General features: G+C 42.1%; 1 protein-coding gene across 3 annotated transcripts in view; it reads right to left on the bottom strand.

Annotated features, from left to right (window-relative positions):
• ZC3H12B (zinc finger CCCH-type containing 12B) overlaps nucleotides 1-22,157 on the bottom strand; it is a 321,122-nt gene that overhangs the window by 50,671 nt on the left and 248,294 nt on the right. Inside the window, exon 1 of one of the 3 annotated variants that reach the window (XM_043974577.1) lies at nucleotides 19,224-19,362. The exons of the other annotated variants lie outside the window; for them this stretch is intronic. The gene's annotated coding sequence lies outside the window, so the exon portion shown is untranslated. Of the gene's footprint in view, nucleotides 1-19,223; nucleotides 19,363-22,157 lie in introns of those variants that run through there. 3 annotated transcript variants of the gene reach the window in all.

Raw genomic sequence — 22,157 nt, forward strand, 5'->3', positions numbered from 1 at the left:
TTAGTAAAGGGCAAACAGGTCTTTGGCCCTCCTACTCTATTGTAGTACCTCTGACCACCACTCTAGGGTAGATGTGCATCACCCCTGGCTGGGACTACTGGGACAGCCTCTTCACTGGGGCTCTGTGCCTCCAGGCTCTCTTCCCCTGCCAACGGGTCCTGTGCAGGATGCCTGACCAAGTTTCTTCTACTAGCCAGCTCTGATCACGTCCCTCTCCTACTCACAATCCTCCAATAGATCCCCACTGCCTACGGGCCAAGCACTTCATTTGGGCATTGAAGGCCTCTTTCTGCCTTATCCCTATTTTCCATTCTTCCCCTACACACATGCTACATCTCTTCTCCCTTCATCCACTTTCACAATTTCCACTACCTCCTACTTGGAGCCCATTTCCCTGTGAAGGAGTCCCTGGCCAGGGCCCTGAAGGGACCTCCTGAAGGCCCCCATGGCCTGCTGGGCAGGTCTAGGAACGCTAAGCACGTCCAAAGCCGAACTCAATCACCTCCCTTCTTAGATGTGTTCTCCTTCCTGACCTCCTCATTTAGAACCTTCTTGTTTCCCAGGCTCCAAAGCACAGCCATCTTCAAACCCTCCCTCTCCCCGCCAAGCCATCGAGTCCTCTCAGGTGCTCAGGTCTCATCAGCTTGAGCTCTCCAAGAATGTAGTTCTCTCATCTATCCCTTCCTTGCCATTCCCACTGCCCCCATCCCATTTCTGCTGATGGCAACTCCACCCTCCAAGTCACTTGGGCTTCAAATATTGGCATCACATCACGGGAGCACAGATTTAGACCTGCAAATCACCTCAGAGGTCATCTGCTCCAATCCCAACTGAGACCCAGGGAGGGCCCAACTTGCCCAGTGTCACAAATAGGAACCACAAAGGTCATCTGTCTAACGCCCTCATTTTACAGAAGGAAGAAACTGAGGCCCAGGGAAGGAAGTGACCTGCCCAAGTTCACCAGGGGAATAAGTGGAAGAATTGGGACTCAAACCCAGGTCATCTGACTCTGAGCTTGGCACTCTTTTCGCTACATGCCATTCTCCTTCACCCGTGCCCCACCACAACTAATCCGTCAATGACCAAATCTGGTTTTCTATTCCCATTGCTTATACATTTCCTCATATACCTTTCTCCTGAACTGTTGCTCAGGCCTCCAACGTGACCTCATATTTATTATCTCTCTATCCAATTATTCCTCTGGGTTCTACCAAATTAATCTTCATGAAGCACAGTTCTAATCACAACAAAGCTCCAGTGGTTCCCCATTGCCTCTAGGTATAAGTTCTAATACCTTAGCTCAACATTCGAAGCTCTCTACAAAAAGGTCCCAATCTAGCTTTCCAGCCATATCTCCCAGTATTTGTTCATAATACAAGTAAAAACAGAACAGCAAAGTAGGTGCACAAGAATTACCTGCTTAGGGGCAGCTAGGTGGCACTGCAGTGGAGTCAGGAGGACCTGAGTTCAAATCCAGCCTCAGACACTTACTAGCTGTGTGACCCTGGGCAAGTCACTTAACCCCAATTGCCTCACCAAAAAAAAAAAAAAAGAGAAAAGAGAAAAGAAAAAAAAAAGAATTACCTGCTTATTGATTGAGAGCAAAAACTAGGAACCCTGGACATTATATTATAATCTCAGAGTTAGAAGGAATGTCAGAGATCACTTAATTCAACTAGTATGTTATCAGGACTGATGTGATCTTGAGCATGACTCTTTCCTGCTCTCAGCCTCAGTTTTCTCCTCTGCAAAATGAGGGGGCTGGACTAGATGACCTTTGAGGATCATTCTCACTCTAGAGCTGGGATCCTCTGTGTGCCCTTAGGCAAGTCATTTTGATTTTTCTGGACCTCAGTTTCCTCCCTCTGACTCTTCAGCTAACCCATGAGTCTCTTCTCTAAGCCAGGTAGGCTTATTTCTCAGAGAATGGGAACATAGTTTAACCAAATAAAAATCTAACCATGCAAGTCCTTCAACAAAAAGGGGGGCCACCTGCTGGTTTAGGAGACCCTTTCTAGGCCTGACATGGGCTGTGCCACGTGCTGACGTCCCATTTGGCTGCGAGGGTTGGCCGTCATGATTCGAATGCCTTTATTAGAATCAGAGTAAGATTTGTCAGGGTGACTAGACATTGGCTCTAAAAGGCTAAGCAAGGTACTGCCTCCCTCTTACATAGCTCATTCATCTAAGAACCCTGTGGAATTAGGGCTGCTTTCCATTTAACTCCCACATTTCCCAGAAGCTACTGGTTTTCTCTGACTATTATCATGAAGCATTTCCAGCACTACAATCTCCACTAATACTGCATTCCATTTTGTTGCTATGACACCTTGGGACAGCAACCAGCCACTTTACTGAGACAGGGAGATAACCCCGGGGATAAATTCTCTACCTTCAACCTTCTCCATCTTGTGATAGAGGGGGAGAGGAGACAGGGAGGGAGGGAGGAAAGCAGCTGTAAAAAGAGCCTGGAGTAAATATGTGGGATGGGAGAGATTTTTTTTTTGGGGGGGGGTGGATAAACGGATAATTAGTTGCTCATACACCTTCTTTCCTTCTCCTGCACTAAATGCCAATAGGTTGCAATTCAAAATACCAACAACATATTATGTTTAAATAGCTACTTATTCCCAATGAGTTCCAAGGGCTTTACACATGTGACTTTAATCTTTTCATCATCTCAAGAGGGGCAAGGAGATGTATTCATATTCAATTTGCACATTTGCTTGCCTGTGGCTAACACAGAATACAAAATGTCAGACCTTCAAGGGACCTAGAGCTAGGTGGGCCTTAGAATACAGAATGTCAGAATTTGGAGGGACTTTAGAACAGAGTTGGGAGGAACCTTAGAACATGAAACATCAGAGTTGGGAGGAACCTTAGAACATGGAACATCAGAGCTCGGAGGGGCCTTAGAACACAGAAGGTCAGAGCTAGGAGGAACATCTGAAACCTAGAATGTCAAAAGTGGAAAGGTTCTTAGAACTTAGACTCAAGGAAGACTAAGTCCTTAGGCAGTCTCAATCAGATTTTTTTTTTGGTTTTATTAAAAGTGGATTGGGAAACAAAAAAACAAAAACAAAAACAAAAAAAAGGGGCAGCTATATGATGCAGTAGATAGAGCACTTGCCCTGGAGTCAGGAGGACCTGAGTTCAAATCTGGCCTCAGACACTTAATACTCACTAGCTGTGTGACCCTGGGTAAGTCACTTAACCCCAATTGCCTCACTAAAAACAAAAAACCAAAACAAAAAAAAAAATCAAAAAAAAAGTGGATTGGGGAAAAAAAAAAACCTTTAAACTTTCCCTTTACTCCGTTTACAGAAAAACCTCCTTTATTCTAACCTGAGTAAAATGCCTGAAACCTGGAAAGTGGTAGTTACCACCAAATGACCATGCTGCATCATGAGCAATGTGGAGCTGGGGCAAGAACACTGGCTTTGGTGTCAGCCCATTTGGGCTCCCTCCCAGCCTAGCCACTTGTTGCCTGCATGACCTTGGGCAAATTATAGAATAACACAATGCCAAGGGCAAAAGGGCCCTTAGAATCCTCTGGTCCAACCTTTCATTTTTTTATTTTTTATTTTCTATTTTCTATTATTTATTTATTTATTTATTTTTTGTGAGGCAATGAGGGTTAAGTGACTTGCCCAGGGTCACACAGGTAGTGTCAAGTGTCTGAGGCCAGATTTGAACTCAGGTTCTCCTGAATCCAGGGCCAGTGCTTTATCCATTGCACCACCTAGCTTCCCCTCCCTTTAATTTTTTTTTTGGGGGGCAGAGCAATGAGGGTTAAGTGACTTGCCCAAGGTCGCACAGCTAGTAAGTGTCAAGTGTCTGAGGTCGGATTTGAACTCAGGTCCTCCTGAATCCAGGGCCAGTGCTTTATCCACTGTGCCACCTAGATGCCCCCTCCCCTCCCTTTCATTTTAAAGATTGGGAAACTGAGGACCAGGGAGGGCCCAAGTATGCACAAAAATGGACTCTTTTTTCCCCGAGTGCATTTTATATCACTATTCTTGTAATGATTAACCACTATACTATCATTCACATTTTCCTTTTCTTTTTCCACAACTGTTTTCTTTTTTGCTTGGGGTGGGGAGAAAAAAATCAGACAGATGAAACACGTCTTCATAAATCGTATACAGGGATGAAAGCAGATTTCGATGCGACTTTTTAGTCACAGGAGGAGATAGTGCGGTTATATGCTTAGAAGAAGCCACAGCAGGCAGCTAGGTGGCACAGTGGATAAAGCAGTGGCCCTGGATTCAGGAGGACCTGAGTTCAAATCCGACCTTAGACCTTGGGCAAGTCACTTAACCCTCAATGCCCCACCACACACAAATTTTTTTTAAAAAGAAGCCACAGTGACCCCTTCCATAAAATACCTCTGCTTACAATACCGGGCAGCTAGTCCATCAGTCATTAGGCATTTTGGAAGTGTGGGTTCTGTGCCTTGCATAGGACAAAGAGGGTCAAGCCTAGACCTCTGAGGTCCGTACCTTCTCTGATCCTTCTAGAAGTGCTTGGAGCACTAAGAAGTTAAGTGATTTGGGGGCAGCTGGGTGGCACAGTGGATAAAGCACTGGCCCTGGATTCAGGAGCACCTGAGTTCTAATCTGGCCTCAGATACTTGAAACTTACTAGCTGTATGACTCTGGGCAAGTTACTTAACCCTCATTGCCCCGTGGGGGGAAAAATTAAATTAAAATTAAAATTTTTAAAAAGATTAAAAAAAAAGAAGTTAAGTGATTTGTCCAGGGTCACACAGCTAGCATGTCTCAGAAGAGGGACTTGAACCCAGATCTTTTTGGCTCTGAGGTCAGTGTTTTACAATAAAGAAATAAAAATGAAAAAACAAATTAGTCCCTGCTTTTAAAAGCTTATTTTCTGTTCAAAATAAAGGAAAGGAATAGATGGGGGGGAGTAGGGAGCAAAAATCATGAAGGCGTTTCAATATTTAATAACTCCTTTCTTTTTTGTTTTCAATTTACAATCCCATAGCATCATATACAGAATATATATATATATGAAAGGAATTTACATTATGTGGGGGAAATCAAATCTCCTAAGTAGTAAAAAACAAAGAAAAATAATTTTCAAAAAGTTATTAAAACATTGTTAATTCCCCCTCCCCCATATAAAAGAAAGACAAGGTAATTTGGGGGGAGGCAGTACAAGTCCGGAGAAACAGGAAAGGCCTCCTATAAAAGGGGCCATTTGAGCTGAGCTCCAGAGGAATCAAGGAAGCAGCAGTGTCTGGACTTTGGTTCTCACAGAGTCGGAGGGATGAGTATCAGGATCAGGGCAAGTTACCCTGTTTCAGGGATGTTCAGAGAATCATCATAGCAGCTGATGCATGGATTCCCACCCTTTGTCCAGTGGGTATTAGAAATGAATGAGGGGGCAGCTAGGTGGTGCAGTGGATAAAGCACCGGCCCTGGATTCAGGAGTACCTGAGTTCAAATCCGGCCTCAGACACTTGACCCTTACTAGCTGTGTGACCCTGGGCAAGTCGCTTAACCCCCATTGCCTTGCCAAAGAAAAAAAAAAAAAGAAAAAAAAAGAAATGAATGAGGCGGGCAGCTAGGTGGTGCAGTGGATAAAGCACCAGCCCTAGATTCAGGAGGACTTGAGTGTCAGACACTTGACACTTACTAGCTGTGTGACCCCAGGCAAGTCACTTAACCCTCATTGCCCCGCCCCACCCCCCAAATTAATGATAAATGAAGGAATGATTACACATTAATTAGAAATGAAGGAATAAGCAGAAGGAGAAAAGTAGCATCGCAGGGAGGCATTAGGAATCAGATCATACCAGGACTGGATGGGACCACAGACCATCGTTAGAGCAAGAAGAGCCTTTAAGACCCAGAATGTTAGACCCGTGAGAAGCCTTAAAGATCACCTCATCTAGGAGTCAGCAAATTAGGGCCCAGAGGGCTCTATCTGACTAGTAGTCTGGGTTTTGGTTCTGGTTTTGGTTTTGGTGGGGCAAAGAGGGTTAAGTGACTTGCCCAAGGTCACACAGCTAATAAGTGTCAAGTGTCTGAGGCCGGATTTGAACTCAGGTCCTCCTGACTCCAGGGCTGGTGCTTTATCCACTGTAGTGCCACCTAGCTGCTCCAGCAGTCTGGTTTTGTATGGCCCTCAACCTAAGCATGGTTTTTACATTTTGATATTATTATTATTATTATTATTATTTTGGGAAGCACTAAACCTGATTAATATATATTCTTTAAATGACCAGAATGTATAAAACTTATGAGGTACTGTTCTTAGGAAATTTAGCACCTGGAGTTCACAGTACTAGAGAAATAACATCATCCATGTTTATTACAGTCCCATTTTGTGTTTATCGGTTTTTACATCTTTAAATAAAGCTTTACTGTATTTGAAAATGGAAAGCTATGCTTGGTTCTTGGGCCCATACAAAAACAAGTTGCTGGCTGGGTTGGGCCATTGTGCTGCAGTGTCCCGACTAATCTAATTTCCCCTTTTCACTGACTTGAAGTTTGTAAAGCCAAAAAAATACCCAATACTAGCCATCCTTAGCACGAACAACTGCCTCCAATATATGGTACAAGAATAGTGAATGAGCCAGGTCGATCACTTGATCTGACAAGTTAAACAGGTCTTAAGGTGAAAAGCATTATTTTTGTTACCAGGAACAGACCGGCTCCCATGGGAAGGCCCCCAGAGCAGGTCCATTTGGGGAGCTGAATCCCAAAGGCTCTTATTCTTTCTGGTTCTTTGTCTCGGCTGGAGTGACTCTGGGAAATCTTGAAAGTAAAGCTCATCGAGTATAGCTTGTGTTTAGGTCTCTCCAAATGCAGGTAAAAGATGTTCCCGGCTCCCAGACAAGCACTCAAGGTTCCAAATCCGTATCAAGTACAAGCCAACATTTATTTCACTCCACAGAAAATGAAGAAGATAGAAGGATTGTAAGTAATAGAGAGAAGATGAGGAGCAGCACAACAGATAGAGAAACACTTAGGGCACTCAAGAGTCCATCAGCTCCCCTCAGAATGGACCTGAACCCCGGCAGCTCCCTCTCTCCTACAGCATCTGACAAAGTCTTCTGACCTCTTCCAAGACTTAATGCCCTGCCCCATGCTTTAGAGCCTTCCGGAGAGGTAAACACACTTTGGAAGCTCCCTAATGAGCCATCTCTTTCCCCACCAGACCCACACTGGCCAAATAACTCACTGCCTTTGCTTTCCAAATAGGCTGCTTCAGGAGTCCTTTTCTCCTAGGAGCACACTACAGCAGGAAATTCTCTGTCTGTCTGTCTGTCTCTCTCTCTCTCTTTCCAGTAGGAGTCTTCAACCTGGTAAGGGGTTCCTTTGATAGATTTCAGGGGTTTTGAAGCTTGGATAGAAGAAAAAAAATGACATCTTTATTTTCTTTAACCTCTGACTGAAATTGAGCATTTCCTTTAATTATTTAAAAACCTAATTCTCAGGCATCTAGGTGGCACAGTGGCCTTGGAGCACTGGCCTTGGAGTCCGGAGGACCTGAGTTCAAATCCAGCCTCTGACACTTAATAGCTGTGTGACCCTGGGCAAGTCACTTAACCCCAATTGCCTCACCCAAAAAAAACAAAACAAAATTAATTCTGAGAAGGGGTCCCTTGGTTTCACAAGACGGCCGAAGGGTCTGTGACATAAAAGGTGATCCCCAAACTCTCAAACTTGGGGTTCCTCATGAGTCAGCTCCCAGAGATGATGATGCCCAGACGATAATTACTTCCCTAGTGAGAAGGCTAGAACCTGGCATTATGTTTCCTAGGAAATTCAAAACTACCCTCTGGGGCTCTGTGCAAACCCACGTCTCTCTCTGCTTGCGTGTGTGCCCGCTTCAGGTTGGCATCAACTGCTCCCGGAAAGCAAATAGAACCTGTACATGGGGACAGGCCCCCTCATCTCTCCCAACCCTCCTGCTGTATGCCCTGTCCAAGGCCAAGTCCAAGAGAAGTGTGAGGGACACAGTCAGCAGCTGGTTTTCCAGCTCACTTTTATAGGCCATGGAGTGTGGGGTGGCTCTTTTGACAAGAATCCAAGCCCCTGGGTCTCAGCCAAATCTCAGGAGTTGCCTGTGCCCTGACAACAAGAAGCCAGGGAGCATGCTCTGCTCCCTGGGAAGCTTCCCCCTCAGTTGCCTCCAAATAAAGGGCGGTGGCCTGTAATCTGATCTGATTGACTAAAGATAGGGGTAAGAACTGACTAAAGCCTCATCCTGGCATTTCCATAGAGAGCTCCCAATGAAAGACTTCCCCTACCAACGTAGGTCACAGCACCTTCTCTGTGATTTCTAAACTTAGAGAATAACCTACAGTGACCTGACCAAGGTTACACAGCCAGGTTGTGTCAGAGGCAGCCATGCTGTGTCAGAGGCAGGACTGGAACTCAAACATTCCGGGTCCTGAGGCTAGCTCTCCATCCACTAGGTCCTAGCTTCTTAAAACTTGGGGTTGCGTAAATGAATGTAGGGGTCACAAAAAAGTTGACCCCAGTAAAAGCTTATGCATACCTATTTATATATACTTATATGCCTGGGGTTGCATAAAAATTTCTTGGGTGAAAAGGGGTCAGAAGTGGAAAAAGTTTAAGAAGCCCCGAGTTAGGTCACACTGACTTTCACGTTATCTTTTTGGGGGGGCGGGAATACAATCTGTACAATCTGTGGTGAAATGGCGGGAAGATATGGACAAGAGGCCTAGAGGATGGGCAGGCATGCGCAAGTGACCATTTGTACCACCGGAAGGAAGAAACCAATTGATGAGACAACAGACCCACTGGAGTTGCTTAAGTCCATTTCGAAAGCCAAATTGAGTCTGTGCCAAATCTTACTTGATGAATAAATATGAAATAGAAATCTATTTTTTCCATAAAACCTATGGAAAGAGTATCTTAGCTCTCTTTCTTTCTTTCTTTCTCTTTCTTTCTTTCTTTCTTTCTTTCTTTCTTTCTTTCTTTCTTTCTTTCTTTCTTTCTTTCTTTCTTTCTAGTGAGGCAATTGGGGTTAAGTGACTTGCCCAGGGTCACACAGCTAGTAAGTGTTAAGTGTCTTAGGCCGGATTTGAACTCAGGTACTCCTGATTCCAGGGCCAGTGCTCTATCCACTGCACCACTTAGCTGCCCCACTTTCTTTTTTTTAAAGAACTTTTTATTGATAACTTTTCTTTTTACCTACCCTACAGCTCCCAATATATCATTATCTCCTTCCCAGAGAGTCATCCCTTATAACAAAGAATTAAACAGGGGCAGCTAGGTGGTGCAGTGGATAGAGCACTGGCCCTGGATTCAGGAGGACCTGAGTTCAAATGTGACCTCAGACACTTGACACTTAGTAGCTATGTGCCTCACCAAAAAAACAAACAAAAAACAAAAATAAAAACCCAAAGAATTAAACAGAGAGAAAAAAAGTTAATCCAACACAACAACGAAGCTCCACATTATATACAGTGTTCTATGACTATAGTCCCCCACCCTTGCAAAGAAGGAATGGAGGTGCATTCTCATATCTCCTCTGGGGCCAAGCTTGGTCACTATAATAACTTAACATTCAGGTTTAGGTTTTTTGGTTGTTGCTGTTGTTTGGTTGTTATAGTCAAAATATAGATTATTTTCCTGGTCACACTGACTTTGCTCTGTATCAGTTCACATAAACCTTCCCATGCTTCTCCGAATGCATCATTCTTATCATTTTTTACCATGCAGTGATATTGTCTTTGCTCACTTTCAGGCATTCATCCATCCTCTATTTATACATACACACACACACACACACACACACACACACGCATATATATATATATATAGTTTTGGCAGGGCAATGGGGGTTAAGTGACTTGCCCAGGGTCACACAGCTAGTAAGTGTCAAGTGTCTGAGGCTGGATTTGAACTCAGGTACTCCTGAATCCAGGGCCGGTGCTTTATCCACTGTGCCACCTAGCTGCCCCCATCCTCTATTAATATATACCAGGCCTGCCGAAAGCTTGAATTTTTTTCACCCTAAATCAGAAGTCCCATCTCTGCCATTTAGCAGCTGTGGGAAACTGTGCAAGTCAAATCATTTCTTTCAATCTTAGTTTCCTTCTTTGAAAAATGGAGTTAACACATTGCAAAGCTCATATGGTTACCGTGTTTCGAATTTGTTTAATCTCATTCTTACTTTTGTTTTCACATTACATTAATTTCTGAATATATCCCTCCCTTACCTCTTACCCAGAAAACAATCCTTTGCAACAAAGATTTTTAGAAATAAGAAATTAATACACAATGTTTCACATCTATAGCCTCCTACCTCTGCAGTGAAGAGAGGGAGATATATTTTTCCACTCTTCTCCAGGGCCAATGTTGGCCAATATAATAAGTATGTAGGGTTTAGTTTTATTCTTTTGTTTTTCTCCCATTTATGTTGTTGTAATCATTGTTTATGCAATGCTCCTGGTTCTGGTTTCATCACTCTTCTGTTCATATGCCTTCCCATGCATTTTAGAATTCTTTGTACTCATTGTTTCTTACAACACAACTATATTCCACTATATTCATACATTGAGGAAAATGAGGTCCAGCATGGTTAAGAAGTGTGTTAGTAAGTTAGTGTTAGTAAATGTCAAAGGTCTTCTTGACTCCATACCCATTACAACACGACGTTTCACGTCCAGCTTTTTGCTACCATTTTGCTACTATTAATATTTTGGTATGTATAGAACATGCCTACTAGTGAGAAATATGGGTCAAAGTACATGGGCATTTTGGTCATAATTCCAAATTACTTTATGGTATGTTTGGACCAATTCACAGGTCTAGTAACAGTTTATTGGTGTGCCTAGTTTCTCATAGCCCCACCAACATTGACCATCTTTCCATTTTTGCAAATTTTCAGGATGTGAGGTAAAACCACAGAGCTATCTTGATTCACATTTCTTTTATTTTTAGTGATTTGGTGCAATCCTCCACATGGTTGTTCATAGTTTTTAAGTCTTCTGAGAAATATCCATGTGTATCATTTTATCATTTATCCATTGGAGAGATGCCTCTTTCTCTCATTACCAGTGATTTGGAGCAAACTTTCATGTGGTCATTAGTGGTTTGTCATTTTCTTAAGACCTGTTCATTCATATCTTTTGACCACTTACCTACTGGGAAATGGTCCTTTGTCACATGCGGTTAATTCCCAACTAGTTTAGTTATCATATGGCAGTGGGGCATTGGATCTGTAATCAGGAAGACCTGAGTTCAAATCCAGCCTCACATACCTACTAGCCACATGACTCTGGCCAAGTCACTTAAACTCTCTCAAACTTAGTCTCTTCTTCTGTAACATGGGGCTAACAATGTCATCTAACTCCCAGGGTTGTTGTCGGGATCAAATGAACTAACATTTGTAAAGTGCAGAAATGCCTATTCTTTACCCACCCCCCAATGAAATATATAACTTAGTGTTTGATAAACCTGAAAATATTATCTCAGAAATAACTCCATATTTGACAAGAATTGCCAGAAAGATGGAAAAGCAGTATGGCCAAAATTAGGGCTAAATCAGCATCTTATACCATATACTGTCATAAATGCAAAATAGATGTTTTAAGAATATTTATGTTTTCATTCCTCCCCCCAAATTTGAAGAGAACTAGCTATGGCTAGGTAAGGCATGAAGACTTAACCAAACCAAGAAGAGAGGACAGATTACAAACAGCAAGATTTGAGAAAAGTGCAATGATGTCAAATGGAAAAGGTTTTGCATCAACAAAATTAAGGCAAGTAGGAAAAGAAGGGAAGCAGGCAATTAGAAACAAATCTGGGGACCAATCATGCCTGATAAAGGTCTGATATCCAAGACATACAGGAGACCCAGAGACATATAACTGACCAGAAGCCATTTGCCAAAAGAAGTGGAGAAAGGATGTGAATAAGTGGTTCTCAAAAAATAGGCTTGCAAACTATTAACAACCATACGGAAGCATATACTCGATTATTAATAAGATGAGAGATGAAAATTAAAACAACTCTGAGATTTTTACCTCACACTCAACAGATGGACAAAGATGACAGGAGATGGCAATAGTTAATTCCAGAGGAGTTGTGGAAAGATGGGTACACCATGGCACTGCTGGTGGAACTGTGAATTGGTCTAACCATTCTGGAAAACAATTTGGAATTATGGGGAAGGGAATAAGCACCTACTATGTGTTAAGCACTTTATAAATATGATTTCATATGATCTTCATAACAACCTTGCAAAGTAAGGGCTGTTATTAACCCCATTTTACAGTTGAGGAAATTGAGACAAACAGGTTAAGTGACTTACCCAGGGTCACACAGCTGCTAAGTGTCTGAGCCCGGATTTGAACTGAGGTGTTCCTGATGCCAGGCCCAGGGCTCTCTCCACTGTGCCACCTAGCTGCCTCAGTTATGAATTATGCTAAGAAAATGACTAAAATATCTATACCCTTTGACCCAGAGATCCCACTGCCAGGCATACCGTGGAGGGTGGATAAGAAAAAGAAAAGCCTCACGTAGGCCAAAATATTCTTTATAACATTTTCCGCAATAGCAAAGCACTGAAAAAAAAAAATAGATCCCCATTGATTGGGGACGGCTAAACAAACTGTGGCGCATAAAGGGAATGGAACATTATTGTGCCATAGGAAACAATGAATATGAAGAATTCAAAGAAGCCTAGGAAAACTTCCGTGAAGAAATGAAAAGCAACAAAAACAAGACATAAAATAAGTACAACAATGTAAATGGAAACAACAAAACGATCAAAGCCAAATGCTATGAAATGATACTAACCAGTTTTGACCCCAAAGAAGAGACATGAAAAGGTACCCACCCCTACAGGAGGGAGTGGACCAGGGGTCTGGAACATTGCGGATAATGTCAGGCTTTGTGATAAATTGGCTAGTTTTGTTCAACTATATAGTTAGATCGTTTTATTCCCTGGGAGGAGGGAAAGGGAAAGGTACATTGGAAAATGTTACTGATACGAAACCGAATTCTCTCCTAGCCCATAGGGTTGCTTTGAGGGCCAACTACAATCATGTATAGAAGACTTTTTGTAATGCTAAAGCACAAATAACCAGAAGCTCTTGTTAGAAGTATTACTATTGAGATTTGCACCAATCCCACCTATTCATTCAGCAAAAAGCAAATGCCTGCCTTGCTTACCCACTAAGCATAGGGCACTGGGGGAGCTAAAAGGACAAATAAGATATGCTTCCTGCCCACTTGGTGCTTAGGTTCTAGAAAGGGAGATAAGACAGATAATGAAAATTAGAGTATGATAAGTGTGTGAGAGGAGGTGATGATAAGTAGTGAGAGGACAGCTTGTCTCAGAGCCAGGAAGACCTGGGTTCAAGTCCCACTTAGGACATATACTGGCTATGTGGCCTAGGCAAGTCACCTAACCTCTCAGTGTCCCAGTCAATGCTCCAATAAATTGCAGAGAAGGTGCATGTCTATACCATAGAAGGTGTTTCTTTAATAGGCATTTCCTATAGACCTGGATTTCCCCCTCTGTGCCTCCCCAAAAATCTGTAAGAAGGATACAAAACGCCTGGAGTTGGGCCTTGAAAGATGGGTAGGATTCAATCCAATGCAACCCAACCAGCATTTTTTAAACATGAACTTCTTTTTTTGGGGGGGAGGGGCAAGGCAATGAGGGTTAAGTGACTTGCCCAGGGCCACACAGCTAGTGTCAAGTGTCTGGGGTTGGATTTGAACTCAGGTCCTTCTGAATCCAGAGCCGGTGCTTTATCCACCTAGCTGCCCCCAAAACATGAACTTCTTAGAGGGCATTGTGTTGGGTGCTGCAGATTCAAAGACAAAGCTGATAGAGACCCTGGCCTCCAGAAGCTTATATTATACGGGGGAGCAGACAGAGGATGTAACATGTAATATCCTCCAACAAGGATGCTAACCTTGTAAGAAAAGAAGACTGTCCTTCCACAACTATTCCTCTTGTGTTGGCTTTTTGGCAGTACAGTTGTCCCTTCCACATGGGGGGCGGTTAGGGGCCTAGCACCCCTCTCCCCCCATAATCTGGAAAATCCACATAAAATTTTGTGGCCCTCCCTTTGTATCAAAGAAGTCTAATTTTTTTTTGTGGGGCAATGAGGGTTAAGTGACTTGCCCAGGGTCACACAGCTAGTAAGTGTCAAGTGTCTGAGGCCAGATTTGAACTCAGGTCTTGCTGAATCCAGGGCCGGTGCTTTATCCACGGTGCCACCTAGCTAACCCTTCTTTTTTAAATGGGGTGTTTATAGTACCTTATTGTAAAATTTGGGTTAAATATTTGGTCATAGACTCTGTGTCATCTTCTGGCTTTTGTGTGTCATCATCTGCAGCTTCTGTAAAACTCCCTAAAAATTCCCATTGAATTTCTTATGCCAACCTGAGATATATTGAACCGGCAATGGGGAAGGGATAACTATAGAATGTGATGGAAAGAGACCCAAACTAGAGGTTAGGATACCTGGTTTCCAATGCTCACTCTAGGTGTGTGACATTGGTTAACACACCTGACCTCTTCAAAGCTCAGTGGCTTCATCCGTAAAATAAAATATTGCGCTAGAAAATCTCAGAGGTCCCTTCTAGCAGATATAGCAAGGCATGGGAGGAAAAGAGGAATGGGGTTTGAACACTGGCTGTTCCGCTTACTACCTGTATAACTTAAGGCAAATCCCTGTTATTGCAGGCCTCAGTTTTCTTATCCGTAAAAGAAACAGTTGGACTAAATGACCTTTCTGACATTCAGTGTTCTAAGGTCCTTCCCATCTCTAAAATCCTCTTTTGCAAACACTTTCCAACTCCAGTGTTTGGTGATCCAATAGTTCAAGAATGCTTAGGTCATGTGAACTGGCCCACCCATTCCTAGATAACAATTTGGACTTATGCAAGATGAGTTGTCTACAGCAGGGGTTCCCAACCTGAGACATGCAGATCCCCAGGGAATAGGAGAAGTTTATCATGGGTGTACTGGAAATATTTGGTAAGTAACGATATAATCCTGTTGAAATATTCCAAAAGTAATCATGTTAACTGAAAAAAAATGTGGATTGGAAAGAGAACAACTTTATCATGCCAAAAAAATGTTTTGTACCAAATAAAGCTTTCTTTATGAAAAGTAATCTCTGTATCTTATTTCTTCTGTGCACATGCATGATAAACTCTAGAACTGATTCCCTTTCGTTTTGAATAAGGGGTATGAGAAGCTTTACTGAAAGCTAACTTATTGCCCCAGACACAGGGACCAAAGAAGATTGCTAACTGTTGACCTAAATTGTTCATACTTTTAACCCACTGATCCCATAATTAGGCATGACTCCCAAGGAGGTCAAAGACAGAAATAGGGCCCTGATGTATCTCGAAACAGTCACAGAAGAAACCTTTCTGCTAGCAAAGAACTGGAATTACATGGATACCCACAGATTGGTGAATGACTGAACAAACTGTGGTGTAATGAACATAATGGAATGTTACTGCAAACTAAGAAATGAGGAATATAAGGAATTCAGAGAAACATGAGAATCATTCAATCGATCGATCGGGAAGAAGAGGTTAAGTGGTGGTGGTATGTCAGGCACTGTGCTAGGGGCTGGGGATGATAGACAAAAGTGCAACTGACCCTGTCATCAAGAGAGTTATACTCCATAGCCATTAAGGCTTACAATGACACTAAGACTTTTGGGGCACCCTGTAGACATATCAAATGCAAAAGGGATCTGGGTGAGGAGGGTACCAGAAGCTGAAGGAGGGGAGAAGTTAGGCAAATCTTCATGTAGAAGCTGCTACTTCAGCTGAGTTTTGAAGGACTTCTTACTTCGCATTCTAAGAGACAGGGGTGAGGAGAGAGTTTATTCCAGGCATGGAGGAAAGCCCATGCAAAAGGCAGAGACAAGAAATGGATTTCTTTTCTTTTTCTTTTCTTTTCTTTTTTTTTTGGCTGGGCAATGAGGGTTAAGTGACTTGCCCAGGGTCACACAGCTAGTAAGTGTCAAGTGGCTGAGGTCAAATTTGAACTCAGGTCCTCCTGAATCCAGGACCAATGCTTTATCCACTGTGCCACCTAGCTGCCCCCAAAAGAAGTGGATTTCTATGTATGAAGAACAGTAATAAGCCAGTGTGACCGAACCAAAGAGCATATGAAAGGGAGTAATGGGCAGTAATACTGTAAAGGTAGGATGGGGGCAGTTACGAAGGAATTGATTTTTTGTTTTTGTTCTGTTTTGTTTTGTTTTTGTTTTGCGGAGCAATGAGGGTTAAGTGACTTGCCCAGGATCACACAGCTAGTAAGTGTCAAGTGTCTCAGGCTGGATTTGAACTCAGGTCCTCCTGAATTCAAGGCTAGTGCTTTATCCACTGAGTCACCTAGCTGCCCAAGTTATGAAGGAATTGAAATGAGAAAAAGAAGAGCTGATATTTTATCCTAGAGGGAAAAGGGTGATGAGGGACTGACCTAGGGTGGGGGCCATATGAGGAGAGAGAAGAGGGAATATGCAAGAGACATTGTGGAGGTAGAAATGACAAAAATTTGGCAACTGACTGGCTATTTGCAGTAAAGGAGAGTGATGAATTGAGGAGTACCAAGCTTGAGAACTGTTGTGACGGGAAGGCTGGTGGTGTCCTGGACAGTAATAAGGACATTCACAAAGGGGGGTAGTCATTGGGTGAGGGTGGGGTGGGGGAAGATAAGGAGTTTTGTTTTAGACATGTTGAGTCTGAGATGCCTTCCGAACATTCTATTTGAAATGTCCAATAGTCAGTTGATAGTGTAGGATGGGAGCTCAGGGGGTCTTTATAGTGATAATCTTTAAAACCATGGGAGCTGATGAGTGCAACAACTAAGAACATAGAGGATACCTTTGAGGCGGCATGGTGATTTTTTTTTAATTTGTAGAAGAAATTAAAAGGGAAAAAAAGAAAAGCAAAAAACTAGAATCTAAAAGGTTGCCTATTTATTGAGAAAATGATTGAACAAACTGTGGTATGTGAATGGAATAGAATATGATTATGCCGTAAGAAATGACAAAAGAAATTATTTCAGAGAACCCTGGGTAGCATGATCTCATGCAGCGGGAAGTGAGCAAGATCAGAAGCACAATTTACATGAGTTCAAAAAGATCGTAAAGAAAAATAACTCTGAAAGACTTAAGAACTCTGAGCAATGCGATGACTAAACTATGACTCCAGAAGTTCAATGAGGAAGCTTGTTAGCCACCTCTTGACAGAGGTGATGGACTCAAGGTACAGAAAAAGACATATATTTTGAGATATGGCCGGTGGGTGGATTTATTTTGCTTGACTATGCTTAAATGTTTCAAAAGATTTCTTTTGATTTTTCATTGGGAGAAGAGGGAGGGGAAGAGGAGGAGGAAGGGTTAGCAATAGTGATGCCCCCTTCCTTCCCAATGGACCAATGATACATTTTTTAAAAAATGGATAGATGTGAATGGAAAAGAAAGTCAGAAGGATGCACAGACAAGCAGGATAGTTTTGAAGGTAACACCTGGGGTCAGCTAGGTGGCACAGTGGATAGAACACTGGCTCTGGAGTCAGGAGGACCTGAGTTCAAATCCGGTCTCAGACAGTTGACACTTACTAGCTGTGTGACCCTAGGCAAGTCACTTGACCCCAGTTGCCTCACCAAAACCAAAAACAAACAAACAAACAAAAAACCCAAAAGTAACACCTGAAATTTATTGTCTACATTTTTAGTATTTTTTTAAAAAAGTAAGCAGGATGAAATAGAGATTTGCTGTTTTATACAATGCTGTTTTCATGTTCTGTTTTGTATATGGTAAATACTCTTTTTTTTTGTATTAATGTTCAGGATAAAAAACTTTTTAAAAGAATAAAGGGTGAATTGTAAAGTTTAGTTGTATTTTAAAGCTAGTATTTTAATTATTTTAAAATTTTTGTGGTGTAACAGAATTTTCTTGGTAGTAAGCTATATTTTGGGGTGTGGTTGTGTGTGTGTGTGTGTGTGTGTGTTTGTGTGTGTGCATGTGTACTCATGCATGTGTGCTGAGATATATCCAAGTTGAAAGTCCAAAATGGCTCTCTGTATTTTGTTATTAAATTGAAAAAGATAACTTTTAATGACTCATTTTATTAAAAAGAGAATTCAGGGGACAGCTAGGTGGTACAGTGGAGGACCTGAGTTCAAATCTAGCCTCAGACACTTGACACTTACTAGCTGTGTGACCCTGGGCAAATCACTTAACCCTCATTGCCCCACCAAAAAAATAGCATTCAAGTACATTTACTAGTAAAATTTGGGATGAATAAAAAAATCAAACAGAAGAAAACAGTAGGAAGTTCCGAAGGAGCCACAGATAATGAGGGCAATGTTGGAAGTACCATGCTAAAATCTGAAATATCAAAAATAAAAATAAAAATAAAAACAAATTGCAGGCAGTGAAAATTCATGGCTCCATATGCAGTGTCCCTTTTCTGCTATTTGCATGTGGAAATGTTTGTGTTGATTTTTATCAAGTTCATATTTTTTTTTAAAAGGGACAGTTTTTGAAAAACAAAGATGGGGGCAGCTAGGTGGTACAGTGAATAAAGCTCCGGCTCTGGATTCAGGTGGACCTGAGTTAAAATCCAGCCTCAGACATGACACTTACTAGCTGTGTGACTCTGGGGAAAGTCACTTAACCCTCATTGCCCTGAAAAAAAAAGAATGAAAAACAATGAATGAAAAAAAAAGATAAAGGAGTCCAGAGCAGAACTTTAGTAGTTACCCACACTTAGAGGTGGGATATGAGTGATGATCCAGCAAAAGAGATGGACAGGGCGGGAGGGAAGACTTCTATATATGGATCAGAGTGAAGTAAGCAGAACCAGAAGATATACAGCAACCACAACTGCACAAATAGAAAGATCTTGCAAAATAAAACTGAGCCCTGAGTAACTGAAAAAGCAATAATGGTCCCAGAGAATAGATGAGGAAATATACCTCCTTTCTCTCAGCAGAAAGGTAGAAGATTGTGAAGGCAGCATTGTCAGACATTGGTTGTTTTTGCTTAACTGGTTTTCTTTGCTAAGGACAGTGATGGCAAAATAAAAGGCATAAATAAAACATTATTTTTTTTAAAGAAAGCCTGCTTACTACTATGTTATTATGTCTCAACTGGTTCACATTATTAAGAAAAAAAAAACCTTCCGGTAGCCTACCTTCCCCACAAAAAGAAAAAGGTTACCCACCTCTTAGCCACTCAGACATTCCTGTGTCTGCCATCAACTGACAATGAGCTCAGTCTTCTCTGGAGACTTGTGATCCACACCTGTATTTCTTACACTTATCCATCAAAAAATGGCTTTCATCCTCTGTTGCTGAGGCAGAGATGTCAAAAGGAGTCCACCACCCTGTGGAAATGAGATTCTAATAGATCCAAACATTTCTCAACTCAGTGTGCTGAAGGCAGCAAAACCCTGTGGTGCTAACTCTGTAGCTTGTTGTCCCTGCCATGGAACCTATTGCGAGCTTAGAGCTATCATCAGAGCGGAAAAGGAGATGCATCTCAAAGCCTTATGTGGGGGCTTACAGCTTTTTTTTTTCCAGCTGGAGGGAGTTTATCGAGTGGCTCCATGTAAGAGTGTAAGTCTCAAGTCATGGCTGCTCAGTGATGAGAATATGCCTTAAAAATACAGATCAGCAGTGAATTTAGAAACAGAGACTTGGGTCAGTTTCTCAGTTAGTGAAATACCTGTATATTTCCATGTTGACTGGGCCACACTCTTTGCAGATTATGCATGGCTGTTCTCTCTTGCTGACCTTCTTTGAAAACAAGCCTATAAATCTTATGCTGAGAAAAAATAGTCATTTTCAAAGCACTTGAAGTTTAGCAGATTTCCCGAGACAAATATCCATTCATTTTCAAGTAATTCAGAGTTCACATGTACAACTTTATGTTACTGACGCTGATTTCTTGTACAGTTGGAATTAGATAAAGGCAAACGAGAGACTAAAAATCCAAGAAGGAGGAAACGGAATCAAATCCTCCTTCTCCCCATCACAACCCCCTCTAGAAAAATCATAACCCTCTTCTCCAAATGTTTTAAAGGCTAAATAAATCAGTGTGGTTACTACAATGTTAAATGCAGTTTAATTTATTAATGTTATTCCCTTTAAAATTGTATTATAGGAAGATACATAATTTCATATATTATCCTTTTTTCTATTGTAGTTTTCTTTTTTGGGCATAGGGAAATGTTCAAGTTTGTTTAAGTGTGTTAGAATCATCAAAAAAAAAGTTAATACAATATCTTTATTATCCTGGTTATGAGGCCTGCTCTCACTCCAGGTAGTGGAAGACCAGAATGCTTTGAGTCAAGGCCCACGGGTAGTGTATTAGAATCATTGAATTAACATAAGAGAAAACTTCCCAACACTCCAAAATAGCCTAGACCTCTTTGGGAGGTAAGTCAGCCATGACTACAGGCTTTTAAGCAAGCGTTAGTTGGTCACTTCTCAGGAATATGGTGGTTGTTAAGGTTCCAGATCATCTCTCATCCTGTATTCTATGGTACTTGGGTTCAGGCAAGGCTTCTGGTTGACCCCATGAGCTCTTGTCCACCTCTGGACTTTTTTCCACTCACCCCTCTGACACATGGTTGTAAGGTAGAGTAAGTTCAGTCAGTAATTACAGATAAGAAAGCTCAGAGAAAAAGGATCAAAGTCTAGCAATAATAATGGTATCTTAAAAATTACCTAAAGATCAATTGATTTGGAAGTCAATTTTCTATCCTCACAGAGATCCCTCCACTGTGGTATGCTGCCCTTTACCTCAGACAGCAAATCAGAGCAACTCGAGAAACTCGCCCAAGCTGTCAGGGCCAGGGAGTCATGTGACCAATGATGGCAAGATGCCCTCTAATGTTCCTCACATGCACACAAATCATGGGATCCAGTCAGTGAATCGATGACATCACAGAAAACCTAACACTGCCCATTGGTGGCAGTGCCCAGTTATTGCTGCCACCATGGCAGATGGAGGTTTCTGGGTCTACCCTTCTAGTGTTTCTGGAAGGTCCCCTCCTGCAGTGGTACTCTCTGGGCAACCGTGATCTCTGTCCCATATACAAGGCACATGCCCTGCCCTGGGAATCTGGGAAGCTCTTTCTACCAAGATAAGAATTGGCCATGATTTCCTTCTACTATGTGTAAATATGGAACATCATTTTTGTCTCCCCTCTTTCCAAATCCTCCCATGCAATCTTTAAGTGCCTTTCAAAAGCAATGATTTCATAAGGTCAGATTCTTGTCTTCTGGTCCAGAGGGTGTGTGAGGGGGAGAAAGTCTGGAGGGAGCTACCAACAGTGCCAACTCACAGTGACAAAATAGCTACTCACCCACCTTTCCATAGGCCTAGGTTACAAGCCATCTATTTCAGCTACCCCCTTGTGTTGCTGGGGGTAGGGATGGGGGTATCTATGAGGGGGAACAACATGGTTGGTGACTCCTAACCAGGAATGCCCCTGCAGTGACAGTTTTCTGAGGTAGAGAAGGCAAAAAAGGGAAGAAATAGTCTGCTAGCCTTTCAGAGAGCTAATTTTCCCAAAGGCCTGGTCAAACTGGATGGGAAGGCAAAAGAAAGGAAAGCAAACAGAAATCAACATGGTTTGTCCACAAAGTACCAATGAAGAGACACAAGAGCATAACAGTCACTCACAGATAACCTAAACTTAAGATAACAAGCAAAGAAAAAAATCTACCTGGCGGAACAAAACCACAGGCCTCATTACGAGGGCCCAGCCAGGCCCCTTGAGAGGCAGGCAGCCAGGTTAACACACCTGTTTCCTGTCTTCACTTTCAAGGAAGGCCAGATCATCAGACCTCTGAATCAATTGACAAAAATAGAAAGAGACAATTTTCAGGGAAGGAAATAATCCCTTCCTTCTACTCTCTAGCCCTCTCACTCCTTAAAAACAAAACAGAACCAAACAGTCAAGGTGTAAGGGTAGTGGGAAGTGCCTTGGAATGGGAGCAAGGAGACTACGTTCTACTTCTAGCTATGCTATTAACTAGTTGGGGAACATGAATCGATTGATCAACAGGCATCTATTAAATGCTTATTAATAATAGCCCACATTCCTAGAGCATTTTTGAGGTTTATAAAGTACTTTACACAAATGATC

The sequence above is a fragment of the Dromiciops gliroides genome, chromosome X (assembly GCF_019393635.1).
Source record: "Dromiciops gliroides isolate mDroGli1 chromosome X, mDroGli1.pri, whole genome shotgun sequence".
NCBI classification, from domain to species: domain Eukaryota; kingdom Metazoa; phylum Chordata; class Mammalia; order Microbiotheria; family Microbiotheriidae; genus Dromiciops; species Dromiciops gliroides.